At 42.5% G+C, this 13099-nt stretch overlaps 13 non-coding genes across 13 annotated transcripts; all 13 read left to right on the top strand.

The window, feature by feature from the left end:
- Positions 1-3605: 3605 nt before the first annotated feature.
- Positions 3606-3724, top strand: LOC111474506. The gene has a single exon (XR_002716036.1). It is a non-coding gene; the product is annotated as a 5S ribosomal RNA (ribosomal RNA).
- A 199-nt stretch (positions 3725-3923) lies between these two features.
- LOC111474501 lies at positions 3924-4042 on the top strand. Its single transcript, XR_002716030.1, has one exon. It is a non-coding gene; the product is annotated as a 5S ribosomal RNA (ribosomal RNA).
- A 119-nt stretch (positions 4043-4161) lies between these two features.
- LOC111474493 lies at positions 4162-4280 on the top strand. Its single transcript, XR_002716022.1, has one exon. It is a non-coding gene; the product is annotated as a 5S ribosomal RNA (ribosomal RNA).
- A 133-nt stretch (positions 4281-4413) lies between these two features.
- On the top strand, positions 4414-4532 carry LOC111474500. The gene has a single exon (XR_002716029.1). It is a non-coding gene; the product is annotated as a 5S ribosomal RNA (ribosomal RNA).
- Positions 4533-4732: 200 nt separating this feature from the next.
- LOC111474497 lies at positions 4733-4851 on the top strand. The gene has a single exon (XR_002716025.1). It is a non-coding gene; the product is annotated as a 5S ribosomal RNA (ribosomal RNA).
- A 133-nt stretch (positions 4852-4984) lies between these two features.
- On the top strand, positions 4985-5103 carry LOC111474498. Its single transcript, XR_002716026.1, has one exon. It is a non-coding gene; the product is annotated as a 5S ribosomal RNA (ribosomal RNA).
- A 133-nt stretch (positions 5104-5236) lies between these two features.
- Positions 5237-5355, top strand: LOC111474502. Its single transcript, XR_002716031.1, has one exon. It is a non-coding gene; the product is annotated as a 5S ribosomal RNA (ribosomal RNA).
- Positions 5356-5488: 133 nt separating this feature from the next.
- On the top strand, positions 5489-5607 carry LOC111474503. Its single transcript, XR_002716032.1, has one exon. It is a non-coding gene; the product is annotated as a 5S ribosomal RNA (ribosomal RNA).
- Positions 5608-5740: 133 nt separating this feature from the next.
- On the top strand, positions 5741-5859 carry LOC111474499. Its single transcript, XR_002716027.1, has one exon. It is a non-coding gene; the product is annotated as a 5S ribosomal RNA (ribosomal RNA).
- Positions 5860-5992: 133 nt separating this feature from the next.
- LOC111474494 lies at positions 5993-6111 on the top strand. The gene has a single exon (XR_002716023.1). It is a non-coding gene; the product is annotated as a 5S ribosomal RNA (ribosomal RNA).
- Positions 6112-6244: 133 nt separating this feature from the next.
- On the top strand, positions 6245-6363 carry LOC111474505. The gene has a single exon (XR_002716035.1). It is a non-coding gene; the product is annotated as a 5S ribosomal RNA (ribosomal RNA).
- A 133-nt stretch (positions 6364-6496) lies between these two features.
- On the top strand, positions 6497-6615 carry LOC111474504. The gene has a single exon (XR_002716033.1). It is a non-coding gene; the product is annotated as a 5S ribosomal RNA (ribosomal RNA).
- Positions 6616-6748: 133 nt separating this feature from the next.
- LOC111474496 lies at positions 6749-6867 on the top strand. Its single transcript, XR_002716024.1, has one exon. It is a non-coding gene; the product is annotated as a 5S ribosomal RNA (ribosomal RNA).
- The last annotated feature ends 6232 nt before the right edge of the window (positions 6868-13099 follow it).

Below are 13099 nucleotides of genomic sequence, written 5' to 3'. Positions count from 1 at the left end.
TATGGTACAGTATATAGTAGCAACCTTAAATTTCAGGTCGTTACATATACTTATTAGAGGGCCATAGACTAACCTTCGTATTAACTTAGTATATATAATAGTTCAAGCTCAACGCTAGCAGATATTGTCCTTTTTAGGCTTTCCCTTTTGAGCTTCCCCTCAAGGTTTTTAAAATGCGTCTACTAAGAATAGGAAAAGGTTTTCACACCCTTATCAAAAAAAAGTTTTCACACCCTTATAAAGAATGTATTGTTTCCATCTCCAACGAATGTGAGATCTCATAATGCACCCTCCTTTGGGGCCCAGCATCCTCACTAGCACTCGTTCCTCTCTTCAATCGATGTAGGATCTCACAATCAACCCCCTTCAGGGCCCCACGTTCTGGCTGGCACTCGTTTCTCTCTCTAATCAAAGTGGGATCTCATAATCTATCCCCTTTCAGAATCTACCATCCTCGCTGACACTTGTTCCTCTCTCTAATCGAAATGGGATCTCACAATTCATCCCCTTCGGAGCCCAACATCCTCGCTAACACTCGTTCCTCTCTCCAATCGATGTGGGATCTCCTTCTAGAAGGGTCTTGAATCTTGAGATGTTTTCTTTAGGCGTTTCTTAGGTTTATCTTGGTTTAGGTTCCAAGCGTGCTCTAATCAACTTCAACTCTTGAACATAACTTCTTGTCCTTAGGAATAGTCCTTATAAAAAGTAGCAAGTTATTTGAAAGGCGTATGACCTTGAATTATCATAATAGTCCTGGGAGAATTTTGGTCATTTTACCTCTAATTCTTGGATTTTCTACGTAACTAATTCCAATGGCTTTCAAACTTCACCACATCATCAAACGTAAATTACCTTAGGGGGCATTATAGTCATTTTACACTATTTCTTGGTTTACCTACTTATCCTTATCCAATGATCAACAAATTTCATATATAAACTCAACATGCTATAATATTCCCAGCATTAAAATTTCATAGGTAGCAAAGTTTCTTTAATAGGTTATTTTAACGTTACTTAAATTTCGAGTAATATGACCAGTTCTGGGTCTTAACTAACGGTTCTTTGAGTTTTTCTTTAATATATTCTTAAATCATACTTGGTTTAGTGTTCATATAAAAATCTAAGTGATTCCTTCAAGTATTTCTTAAGAAAAGTTTAAGGTGGCTACTTAACATGTAACGACCCGAAATTTTCTACTTAATTTAAGGTCGCTATTGTATACATATCCTAAACATTGGATGGGAAAGACTTCATTTAAATTCCATAAAACATATCATTTATCTTAAAACACAGCCATGAACTTACGTGTTTTGAAAATATCTTTAAAACGACACAATAAAAGACCTGAAATAAAATAAATAAGCGGTTAAGTTAAAAACATCTTATTCTAGCCTAAGTCTAAGAAAATAAATATCACTATCCTATGCATGTACTATGGTCTCGAGTTGCGATGTCGTCGTCAGTCGTACAGGAATGCCTTGCCTTAACTTGAAAAAAATATAGTAGCACATGGCTTGAGTATTTTAAGAAATACTCAGTATGTCATCCACTATTGAGGTTAAATGCAACAATCACATGCGAATGAGATGATGAAATCTATCTTTCAATCTGTCTTCCTACGGTGCTGTTCTAACGGATAATTTTGGACGTGTACCATATACTATACACACAACCCATATCGGGTATGGGCTCACCAGTCAGTTCGCACACCGTTGGGCCACCTTACTTGTCGGGCGAGCATACACTGGGACGCTCCCTAGGCCGAACACCCGGTTAGAACTAGTAACCGTCATAGCAACGCTATGAAAAACATAACGATCGTTGTCCTGCCATTGGATGTACGCGTCCGTACCCTCGTGATGGAATAGGGGTATCCCCCAATTCATGAGTACACATCATGCATGAGGTCCCAACATCTTTCCATTTTCATTATCATTTAATACAACCCCGCTAGCATTATGTACATATCATATCATTTTTCATATCGTTTCAGATATCGTTCATCATTCATATCATATCATTTCTCATTCTTCAGTTCTCAAATCATACATAATTCTAACGGGGTTATATTTCATGTCATTTATCGTGATTTCATGTCATTCATACATGTTGTATACACACAATTTAAGAGACCTAACATAACGTTCTATGCTTTTAACATAACATTTCATCATATACATATCATACCATGACATATTGGATCACAATGTATCATATCATATACAAGTCATAACGTAAACACTTCGTAGTCATATGTTCTCTAACTTATCATAGCCTTACCGTTCTTATACCTATCATAGTCATACCGTTATGTGAACATACCTTAGTCATATCATCACAAGAACGTATCCTAACGCTATTGTTCTATAAATCTATCACAAACTTATCCCTTTCTACCGGTAACCTAATCGTATTCTTTCATCAATCTCTCTTATCCATATCACTCTGGTATGTAACCTAACCTTAACGTTTCATGAACGTATTTTACTCCTATTGTTACATTTCATTTTGTGCATCCTTCTCGTATCCTATCTCAAACATATCATTAAACACATCGTACCATAATTATTATCATACAGTTCAAATATTATAACATATACATAACATATAAGAAGCATATCGATCCACAGACAATTCACACATATCAATATATATGACACGTGCAGAACCACGAGGCACGTGTCAACATCAAATATAACCATACCGAGAATAAGGTCACTTACCTGGCTAGCTTAAGTCGTTGTCACGAATATATCTTTAACGAAAGTTCGATTCCGTCCTTTGTAATCCGAGTCAACTTATATAAGCCCATGACATGAGTTTCAAGTTTGAACTCTACACACTTATTTCTCTAATTTACATTGGTTATTGTAAATTATATGACACGTCCTTTGTATTTTCTTTTCCCTCTATATTTAGTTTGTGGTTTTTAATTCTTTAATCTTATTTTCTTCCTATCTGTTGCATTTTAATTTTGATCTCATATATTCCAAATTTCTACTAAATCTTGTTTCCAAATCATTTCTTATCTTAGTGTTTAGTGTTCACAAATTTTGTTGACCATTCTATTTTTAATCTATTAATTTGGCTACGGATATAAATTTAATCTAATATATTTACTAGCATTCCTATAAATGATTGACATTGAGTTTCTAACTCAAAGCTAAACCATTTTAATAATTCCATGAAGATCTAACTTCTGTTCTTGAGCTTCTAGTATTCAAATTTTCTTCCACAGACTCCTCTTATTGTGTCTAGTTTCTAGAACCATAAATTTTTTTCATGAGAACCACCATGGAAGGAGGTTCAGATTTAGAAAAACAAAAGAAGAAGATGAAACGTATATTTCCACCATTTCTGTAACGACCCTAAATTTTCACACACTCATAGTCACTACTAACGTCTCATGCTTATCTATAATGCGGAAATATAACAATTACATGAACATCATTTATAACGTAAACTTCAAAAACGCTTAAAACAACTTTTTCTCTGGAAAACACAGCCATGGTCTTATGTATGAGAACCTCCCCCGCTCACGCCCATCGCGTTTCGATCATGCCGCACCGCATGCGTTAAATCCGATTTTGTGCGCATGACATGTCGGGTGCGATCATGCCAGCACTAATGCACCGGATCCCATCAGAACTCCGCAGTTAAGCGTGCTTAGGCGAGAGTAGTACTAAGTTGGGTGACCACTTGGGAAGTCCTCGTGTTGCACCCCTTTTTTTCTTTCAATTTCTCCGAGTTCTTTTCTTCCTTTCTCTACAAATGAGAACCTCCCCCGCTCACGCCCATCGCATTTGATCATGCCGCCCCGCATGCGTTAAATCCGATTTTGTGCGCCTCCCCCGCTCACGCCCATCGCATTTGATCATGCCGCCCCGCATGCGTTAAATCCGATTTTGTGCGCATGGCATGTCTGGTGCGATCATACCAGCACTAATGCACCGGATCCCATCAGAACTCCGCATTTAAGCGTGCTTGGGCGAGAGTGGTACTAAGTTGGGTGACCACTTGGGAAGTCCTCGTGTTGCACCCCTTTTTTTCTTTCAATTTCTTCCTTTCTCTACAAATGAGAACCTCCCCCGCTCACGCCCATCGCGTTTCGATCATGCCGCCCCGCATGCGTTAAATCCGATTTTGTGCGCATGGCATGTCGGGTGCGATCATACCAGCACTAATGCACCGGATCCCATCAGAACTCCGCAGTTAAGCGTGCTTGGGCGAGAGTAGTACTAAGTTGGTTGACCACTTGGGAAGTCCTCGTGTTGCACCCCTTTTTTTCTTTCAGTTTCTCCCAGTTCTTTTCTTCCTTTCTCTACAAATGAGAACCTCCCCCGCTCACGCCCATCGCGTTTCGATCATGCCGCCCCGCATGCGTTAAATCCGATTTTGTGCGCATGGCATGTCGGGTGCGATCATACCAGCACTAATGCACCGGATCCCATCAGAACTCCGCAGTTAAGTGTCCATGGGCGAGAGTAGTACTGAGTTGGGTGACCACTTGGGAAGTCCTCGTGTTGCACCCTTAAGTGTCCATGGGCGAGAGTAGTACTGAGTTGGGTGACCACTTGGGAAGTCCTCGTGTTGCACCCCTTTTTTTCTTTCAATTTCTCCCAGTTCTTTTTTTCCTTTCTCTACAAATGAGAACCTCCTCCGCTCACGCCCATCGCGTTTCGATCATGCCGCCCCGCATGCGTTAAATCCGATTTTGTGCGCATTGCTTGTCGGGTGCGATCATACCAGCACTAATGCACCGGATCCCATCAGAACTCCGCAGTCAAGCGTGCTTGGGCGAGAGTAGTACTAAGTTGGGTGACCACTTGGGAAGTCCTCGTGTTTCACCCCTTTTTTTCTTTCAATTTCTCCGAGTTCTTTTCTTCCTTTCTCTACAAATGAGAACCTCCCCCGCTCACGCCCATCGCGTTTCGATCATGCCGCCCCGCATGCGTTAAATCCGATTTTGTGCGCATGGCATGTCGGGTGCGATCATACCAGCACTAATGCACCGGATCCCATCAGAACTCCGCAGTTAAGTGTCCATGGGCGAGAGTAGTACTAAGTTGGGTGACCACTTGGGAAGTCCTCGTGTTGCACCCCTTTTTTTCTTTCAATTTCTCCGAGTTCTTTTCTTCCTTTCTCTACGAATGAGAACCTCCCCCGCTCACGCCCATCGCGATTCCATCATGCCGCCCCGCATGCGTTAAATCCGATTTTGTGCGCATGGCATGTCGGGTGCGATCATACCAGCACTAATGCACCGGATCCCATCAGAACTCTGCAGTTAAGCGCCCTTGGGCGAGAGTAGTACTAAGTTGGGTGACCACTTGGGAAGTCCTCGTGTTGCACCCCTTTTTTTCTTTCAATTTCTCCGAGTTCTTTTCTTCCTTTCTCTACAAATGAGAACCTCCCCCGCTCACGCCCATCGCGTTTCGATCATGCCGCCCAGCATGCGTTAAATCCAATTTTGTGCGCAAAGCATGTCGGGTGCGATCATACCAGCACTAATGCACCGGATCCCATCAGAACTCCGCATTTAAGCGTGCTTGGGCGAGAGTAGTACTTAGTTGGGTGACCACTTGGGAAGTCCTCGTGTTGCACCCCTTTTTTTCTTTCAATTTCTCCCAGTTCTTTTCTTCCTTTCTCTACAAATGAGAACCTCCCCCGCTCATGCCCATCGCGTTTCGATCATGCCGCCCCGCATGCGTTAAATCTGATTTTGTGCGCATGGCATGTCGGGTGCGATCATACCAGCACTAATGCACCGGATTCCATCAGAACTCCGCATTTAAGCGTGCTTGGGCGAGAGTAGTACTAAGTTGGGTGACCACTTGGGAAGTCCTCGTGTTGCACCCCTTTTTTTCTTTCAATTTCTCCGAGTTCTTTTCTTCCTTTCTCTACGAATGAGAACCTCCCCCGCTCACGCCCATCGCGATTCCATCATGCCGCCCCGCATGCGTTAAATCCGATTTTGTGCGCATGGCATGTCGGGTGCGATCATACCAGCACTAATGCACCGGATCCCATCAGAACTCTGCAGTTAAGCGTCCTTGGGCGAGAGTAGTACTAAGTTGGGTGACCACTTGGGAAGTCCTCGTGTTGCACCCCTTTTTTTCTTTCAATTTCTCCGAGTTCTTTTCTTCCTTTCTCTACAAATGAGAACCTCCCCCGCTCACGCCCATCGCGTTTCGATCATGCCGCCCCGCATGCGTTAAATTCGATTTTGTGCGCATGGCATGTCGGGTGCGATCATACCTGCACTTATGCACCGGATTTCATCAGAACTCCGCAGTTAAGCGTGCTTGGGCGAGAGTAGTACTAAGTTGGGTGACCACTTGGGAAGTCCTCGTGTTGCACCCCTTTTTTTCTTTCAATTTCTCCCAGTTCTTTTCTTCCTTTCTCTACAAATGAGAACCTCCCCCGCTCACGCCCATCGCGTTTCGATCATGCCGCCCCGCATGCGTTAAATCCGATTTTGTGCGCATGGCATGTCGGGTGCGATAATACCAGCACTAATGCACCGGATCCCATCAGAACTCCGCAGTTAAGCGTTCTTGGGCGAGAGTAGTACTAAGTTGGGTGACCACTTGGGAAGTCCTCGTGTTGCACCCCTTTTTTTCTTTCAATTTCTCCGAGTTCTTTTCTTCCTTTCTCTACAAATGAGAACCTCCCCCGCTCACGCCCATCGCGTTTCGATCATGCCGCCCAGCATGCGTTAAATCCGATTTTGTGCGCAAAGCATGTCGGGTGCGATCATACCAGCACTAATGCACCGGATCTCATCAGAACTCCGCATTTAAGCGTGCTTGGGCGAGAGTAGTACTTAGTTGGGTGACCACTTGGGAAGTCCTCGTGTTGCACCCCTTTTTTTCTTTCAATTTCTCCGAGTTCTTTTCTTCCTTTCTCTACAAATGAGAACCTCCCCCGCTCACGCCCATCGCGTTTCGATCATGCCGCCCCGCATGCGTTAAATCCGATTTTGTGCGCATGGCATGTTGGGTGCGATCATACAAGCACTAATGCACCGGATCCCATCAGAATTTCGCGGTTAAGCGTGTGGCCACTTGGGAAGGTAAGCTAATATATGGATAAAGCAATTCTTATAGTAGCAAGCTAGCCCCTTATCTGCGTGGAGGAAAAATGGGACTATTCTGATGGGCTGGGCTGGAGTGGACAGTACTCCTTGGCCTTTTACTAGTTAGTCCCCCCGGTAAAGCCCCTGCGTGGAGGAAAAATGGGACTATTCTGAGGGGCTGGGCTTGAGTGGGCAGTACTCCTTGGCCTTTTACTAGTTAGTCCCCCCGGTAAAGCCCCCACCCCTGACGACCTATTCTATACCAGCTTCTTCTATAGATGAGATAACTGGAGCAGATTTAATAGCAAGGGATATTGACCCAGCAGCTTGTTGCGCAAAAGAATATGTTTCAAAACAAAGAAGCTCCATTCTTCGTTAGAGTGGTTCTTCGACTGTTCACCTACTAAATAAATGATCATCTTCTTCATCGCTACGCTACGGGGGAGCATTGCTATGGGGGAGCATTGTCCGAGTGAATAAGCAGGGCAAAGCTTGATTTTCGAGGCTGGGCTGACATCACATACACAAGTACTCTCTAAACCGTGCAATAAGGGCAGGCAGATCGGATCGAAGGGTTGTCCATTGGGATTGGGCATGGACAATCATAACAAGTTAATTGTAAAATAACATAATATTAAGAAGTAAAATTCTATATTGTTTTTTTTAAGATCTAAATATGATCTTTAGTAATAAAATGAGAACAAAGTCAAAAGGCCAAGGAGGGTGGAAATGACAATCAACAAATAAATGGAAAGATTGAAAAATATATAAATAATTAATCAATTCTAGGCATGAACTAAATGACCTTAATTAAAGTAAATTAAAAGTCTTAAAATACATTAATGAAATACAATAACTCTAAATTGTAATCCACCCAAAATTCAAAACATGAAACTTCATTTCTCTTCAATGTGGCATGAACTGAAATATCTTTTGATAATTTCAACAATATTTTCTTCAAATCTTCATTGAAGCATATTGTATGATTGATGTCTCTTGGTTCATATCACAAAGCAACTACCTTTTGTTTTGTTGATTGCTAGTAGATCGCACTGGCTGAGAGGAAGTAAATCACCCCACTGGTGCTCTTACGATCATCAACGTCACCGGTCATGTCACTATCGCTGTAGCCAACAAGCTCAAGCTTCTCCTTTCCTCTCCTGGTGCAGTATCTCACACCCCAGCCTCTGGTTCCAGCCACATAGTGCAGGATGCGCTTGACAACCACAAGAGGCTCCTCCCTAGGTTCTTCCATGAATCTACTTACGTATCCAACTAAGTAAGCAAGGTCAGGACGTGTGTTTATCAGATAGCGCAGGCTTTTGACAATGTTGCGGTAATTGGTGGCATTAATTGCCGTCATAGTGCCGGCCTTCCTTAGTTGGAGTCGGGCCCTCCATTGGAGTCTTTATAGGGTTACTGTCCACAAGCCCAGTTGTGTCCAACAGCTTCTTCGCATATGCACTTTAGCAGATGGTGATGCCGGTAGTACCCTGTTGCACTTCGATGTCGAGGTAGTAGCTGAGCATGCCAAGATCGCTCATCTTGAAGTTCTTTGACATCTCCCTCTTGAATCTTCCGAGGACTTCCATGTCGCCTCCAGTGATTATGAGGTCATCGACGTACACTGATAAGATAAGGAACCACTACAAGGGGAGTAAGATTCGGATTACCTTGTTGATCGAATATCTCAAGGCAAGAACATTGTTTGAAATTCAAATCACTCCACAAGCAAAATCGATCATGTCTAGCTTGAATGATTCTTGTTGATCAAATATCTCAAGGCAAGAACACTTGCTTGAGATTCGAATCACTCCACAAGCAAGATTAATCATGTCGAGCTTGAATGATTCTACATGCAACCTAAACTACATAGAATTGCAAAGAAACTTAGCCATTGGCTAAAGAAGAGGACAAATGCTTCTTTTTCTATATTTTCCAAGTCTCTTACCAATACAATATACATGGCTTTATATAGCCTAAAAAATGAAACTATTAAAGGCACTCCAAGAGTTGTAACCTTCATACTTTATGGCCATAATTAGCCATTATGTAAATGTAACCTAAAGTAAATAAAATGTCTTAAAATACAATAACTCTAAATTGTAACCCACCCAAAATTTATAACAATCAAACTTCATTCTTCTTCAATGTGGCATGAATTAAAACATCTTTTGATAATTTTGACAACATTTTCTTCACATCTTCATTGAAGTATATTGTATGATTGATGTTTTTTGGTTTATATCATACACTCTCACGATTAGTCGCTACTCGTCGTGGCCGGGCGTGTACATGTCATGCTCAGAGGCACAGCGCTTGAACTTTAGCGATAATAGGGTACTGTCGAGCTTCGTGTTTCAGGCTCGTGGTGCATGCCGAAGCCCATAGAGTGCCTTGTGCAGGCACAATACCTTGTCAGGGTTGTCGTTGTCCAGGAAGTTCGGTGGTTGTTGAACATAGTCAGTCTCCTTCAGCTCTCCGTTTAGGAACGCGGGTTTCACGTCGATGAGGTGGACTTCTCAGGAATGATGTGCCGCGATTGCCAGCAATAGGTGGGTAGATTCCAGCTTTGTCACTGGTGCGAATACCTCCTCAAAATCCACTCCTTGCTTCTAGACGTAGCCCTTCACCACCAGACTGACCTTGAGTTTCACAACTTCTCCCTTTTCGTTCGCATCAGTCTGAAGACCCATTTGAGCCCTATGACTTGGTGTCCCAGTGACATATCCTCTAGACTTTATGTCTGGTTCTCGGTGATGAATTTCATCTCCTTCTGCATTGCCTTCAGTTGGCACGGGTTCCTTTCTGCTTCAGCGAAGGTGTTCGGTTCATCTGCGTTGATGACATGCAGTTCGGCCACCTCTTGTTCCAGTTTGCGTGCTGCTAGTCTAGGGGGTTCACCTCCTCCCACTAGGTCGTCCATCCTCCCGTACCTGGCTACCAGATCTTCATCGTGATCGACATCCAGCGTTGAATCCACAGTCCGTGGTGTTGCAAATTCCACTGGTTCAAGGGGTGCAACTGCTGGCGGTTGTGAGGGTTCCTGATGCTGTGCTCCTCCTTCTTCTGGCTCGATGACGAGGTACTCCACCGTGAATTGATTTGGGTTGTGGGCTGTCTCGATCACGTCGTTCCACTGCCTGAAGGTGCTTTCGTCGAAGATGACATCACGAGACACGTGGGCTCACCCCCCCGCAGGATCATAGAGTCTGTACGCCTTGCTCCCAGGTTTGTAGCTGATGAAGACGACCTTAAACCCCTTTGGATCGAGCTTGACAAGGTTGGAACGCGCTACCTTCATGTATGTGACACATCCGAACACTCGAAAATGATGTACCACTGGCTTTCTATTGTACCAGGCCTCATGTGGCATCTTCCCGTCTAGGCTTCACATTAGCGACCGATTGAGAAGATAGACAGTCGTCATTACCGCCTCTCCCCAGAATCTTTCAGGCATCCCAGCCGTCATCAGCAAAGATCTTGTTGTTTTGCTAGAGGGAGTAGGGCATTGTTAGTCGCTGCTGCATGCCGAGCTCGTCGCAGTAGTTACTGAAGCTCGCTGAGGTGAATTCTCTACCTCAGTCCGTGCGTAGCATTCACATCTTCTTCCCACATTCGGCCTCCGCTAACGCTCGAATGCGCTTAATCGCCTATGTCGCCCCACTTTTCACTTACAGGAGGATCAGCCATATGAAGCGGCTTCTATCATCGACTAGCAAGAGGAAGAGAGTCTTGCTGCCTAGGGCCGCCGGCTTGATGGGCCTGCAAATATCGCCGTGCACAAGCTCCAACAGCTCACCAGCACAGTAGGATGTCCGAGATGGCTTTATATAGCCTCAAAATGGAACTATTAAAGGCATTCCAAGAGTTGTAATATTCATACTTAATGATTATAATTAACCATTGTGTAATTGTAACCTATAGTAAATAAAAAGTCTTAAAATACATAAATGAAATACAATAACTCTAAATTGTAATCTACTCAAAATTTATAACATAAAACATCATTATTCTTCAATGTGGCATGAATTGAAATATCTTTTGATAATTTCAACAATATTTTCTTCACATCTTCATTGAAGCATCTTGTATGATTGATGTCTCTTGGTTCATATCACTCGGTCATATGGTTTGTTGCCCCTGTGTCGAGGACCCATCGTCGGTGCTCTTGGTGATGCTGTTGCCCCTGTGTTGAGGACCCGAGAGTGGTTATGCTGTTGGTGAGCCTGCAGCTGCTCGATGTTTGATTCCCACACTCGCTGCATACCAACCGAACGAGATTTGATTCCCTCCCAAGTCGATTGCGCGGCGATGGGGCTGAACCGTGGCTTCTGGGCTGGATTGAGGTTTGGGCAGAAGGTAGAGGCCGAGGGGAAAGAAGTCGGGCTAGCTCTCTCAGATTTTGGGTTCGGGTTGACCCAGATCTGTGGATCTTGTCTTCCTTACCAGCGACGTTGTTGACTTCTAGCAATAGTGAGGAAAACGTCGACGTGTAAAAATCGGCTGAAGGAAAACTTCTTCGAGGAAAAAAATAACGAAAAAAGAAAGGGAGAGAAATATTTGCTGAAGAACCGATGGTTATTATTTGATTTAGTTTCACGTATTTCAATAACAAACCTATCCTAGATTTAGCAGTAGTGGCATAAACCTTGCGCCCAAAAAATTGGTCAAAATGGCCAGCAAAAAATATGCTCTTCCATTAAACGGGGGGCGTTAATTCAGATGTTCAAAAGTAAAAAACAACTAACGAAATTTAAGGAATAAAAACATAGCTATTATCTAACAGGCGTTTTCGTTGCTAATATCGGTCCTCTTTCTTCCTTTTCCTCTTTATTTATCTTCTTTCTTTCTTTCCTCGAAGTTTAGTAGCCTAAAAGTTCCTAAAACCATAGATCTAAGAATGTTTACAATTTTTTGACCTCGGTTACCGACGATGGCGCTTACGAAAAAGTACAAAACATACCTTGAGTTATTGTGCTTTCGTTAGGGATTATTCTCATGGTGGTAACTGAGCGTTTGACGTCGATTTTCTGGTGGTTTTGGACTCGTCGAAGAAATTGAAAACTCGCCGAAGTTATCTGAAATCTCTCTCTCGCTCTCGTATTTTCTTTCTTTTCTCTGTTTGCAGGTATTTTGATCGATTCTGGCAGTTGTGGGTTGAAGGTTGAGTGAGGTGTGGCTATCATTTCGCGTGGGGTCCACGAAACTCGGCGGTCGCTAGAAAACTCACGAGTTTTCCAACGATTGAGTTTTTTTTTTTTTTTTTCTTTTTCTTGGGTCGTTATAGTGCGAGTATCAATCGTCTTTGCCAATAAATAGTTTAGAAGATAAACTGCATGACATATTTGTTGGAAATAAACTTAAATGAAAGAGAGAGAGAAAAAAAAAACAGTTTTTAAATTGAGTAAAAAAGCTATACTTATTTTAGGAAATGAGTAGTATATGGGTGAGAAAACATGTAAAGAAAACGTGGGATAGTTATGGCAAGAAAACTTGTAAATAGGCTTTACTTATCATTGTAATATTAGAGCAAGTAGAGCAAGAGTCATAATAGAGCAAAAAGAAGCAAAAAGAGAAAAAGAAGAAAGAGTTAAAGTTCTGTGAAATCGAAAAAGGCTTTTGAGAAGTCTGTCTCCTTGTCTCTCCCCTCTCGACACCCCCTTCAAAGTTTTCTAAACGGGTTAGTTTCAGAGTGAATGTCCATTTTCTACAAGTCGGTATCAGAGCGGCTTTTATTTTCTAAAAATTGGTATTAGAGCAAATTTTATTTCAACAAATTGATATCAGAGCTGATGGCGAACATGATGGGACAAATGCTGCTACCACGATTGAAGGAGGAAAGTTTTCTACATCTAAGTAATTCCAAAGCTCATCTTCCATTAAAGACACTTATATCATTTACCAATCAATTTAAGTATACATGTTTTAAACTTTTATGGTCTAACTCAATTTTTTTTTCTTACTGATACTTTAATTTCATCTTTACCTAAATCAAAGTTATAGAATTTTCTTTCAGAC

Source organism: Cucurbita maxima, unplaced genomic scaffold (genome assembly GCF_002738345.1).
Source record: "Cucurbita maxima cultivar Rimu unplaced genomic scaffold, Cmax_1.0 Cma_Scf00428, whole genome shotgun sequence".
Lineage (NCBI taxonomy): Eukaryota > Viridiplantae > Streptophyta > Magnoliopsida > Cucurbitales > Cucurbitaceae > Cucurbita > Cucurbita maxima.
Note: the sequence above shows the minus strand (reverse complement) of the source record. Positions and strands in the feature narration are given on the sequence as shown.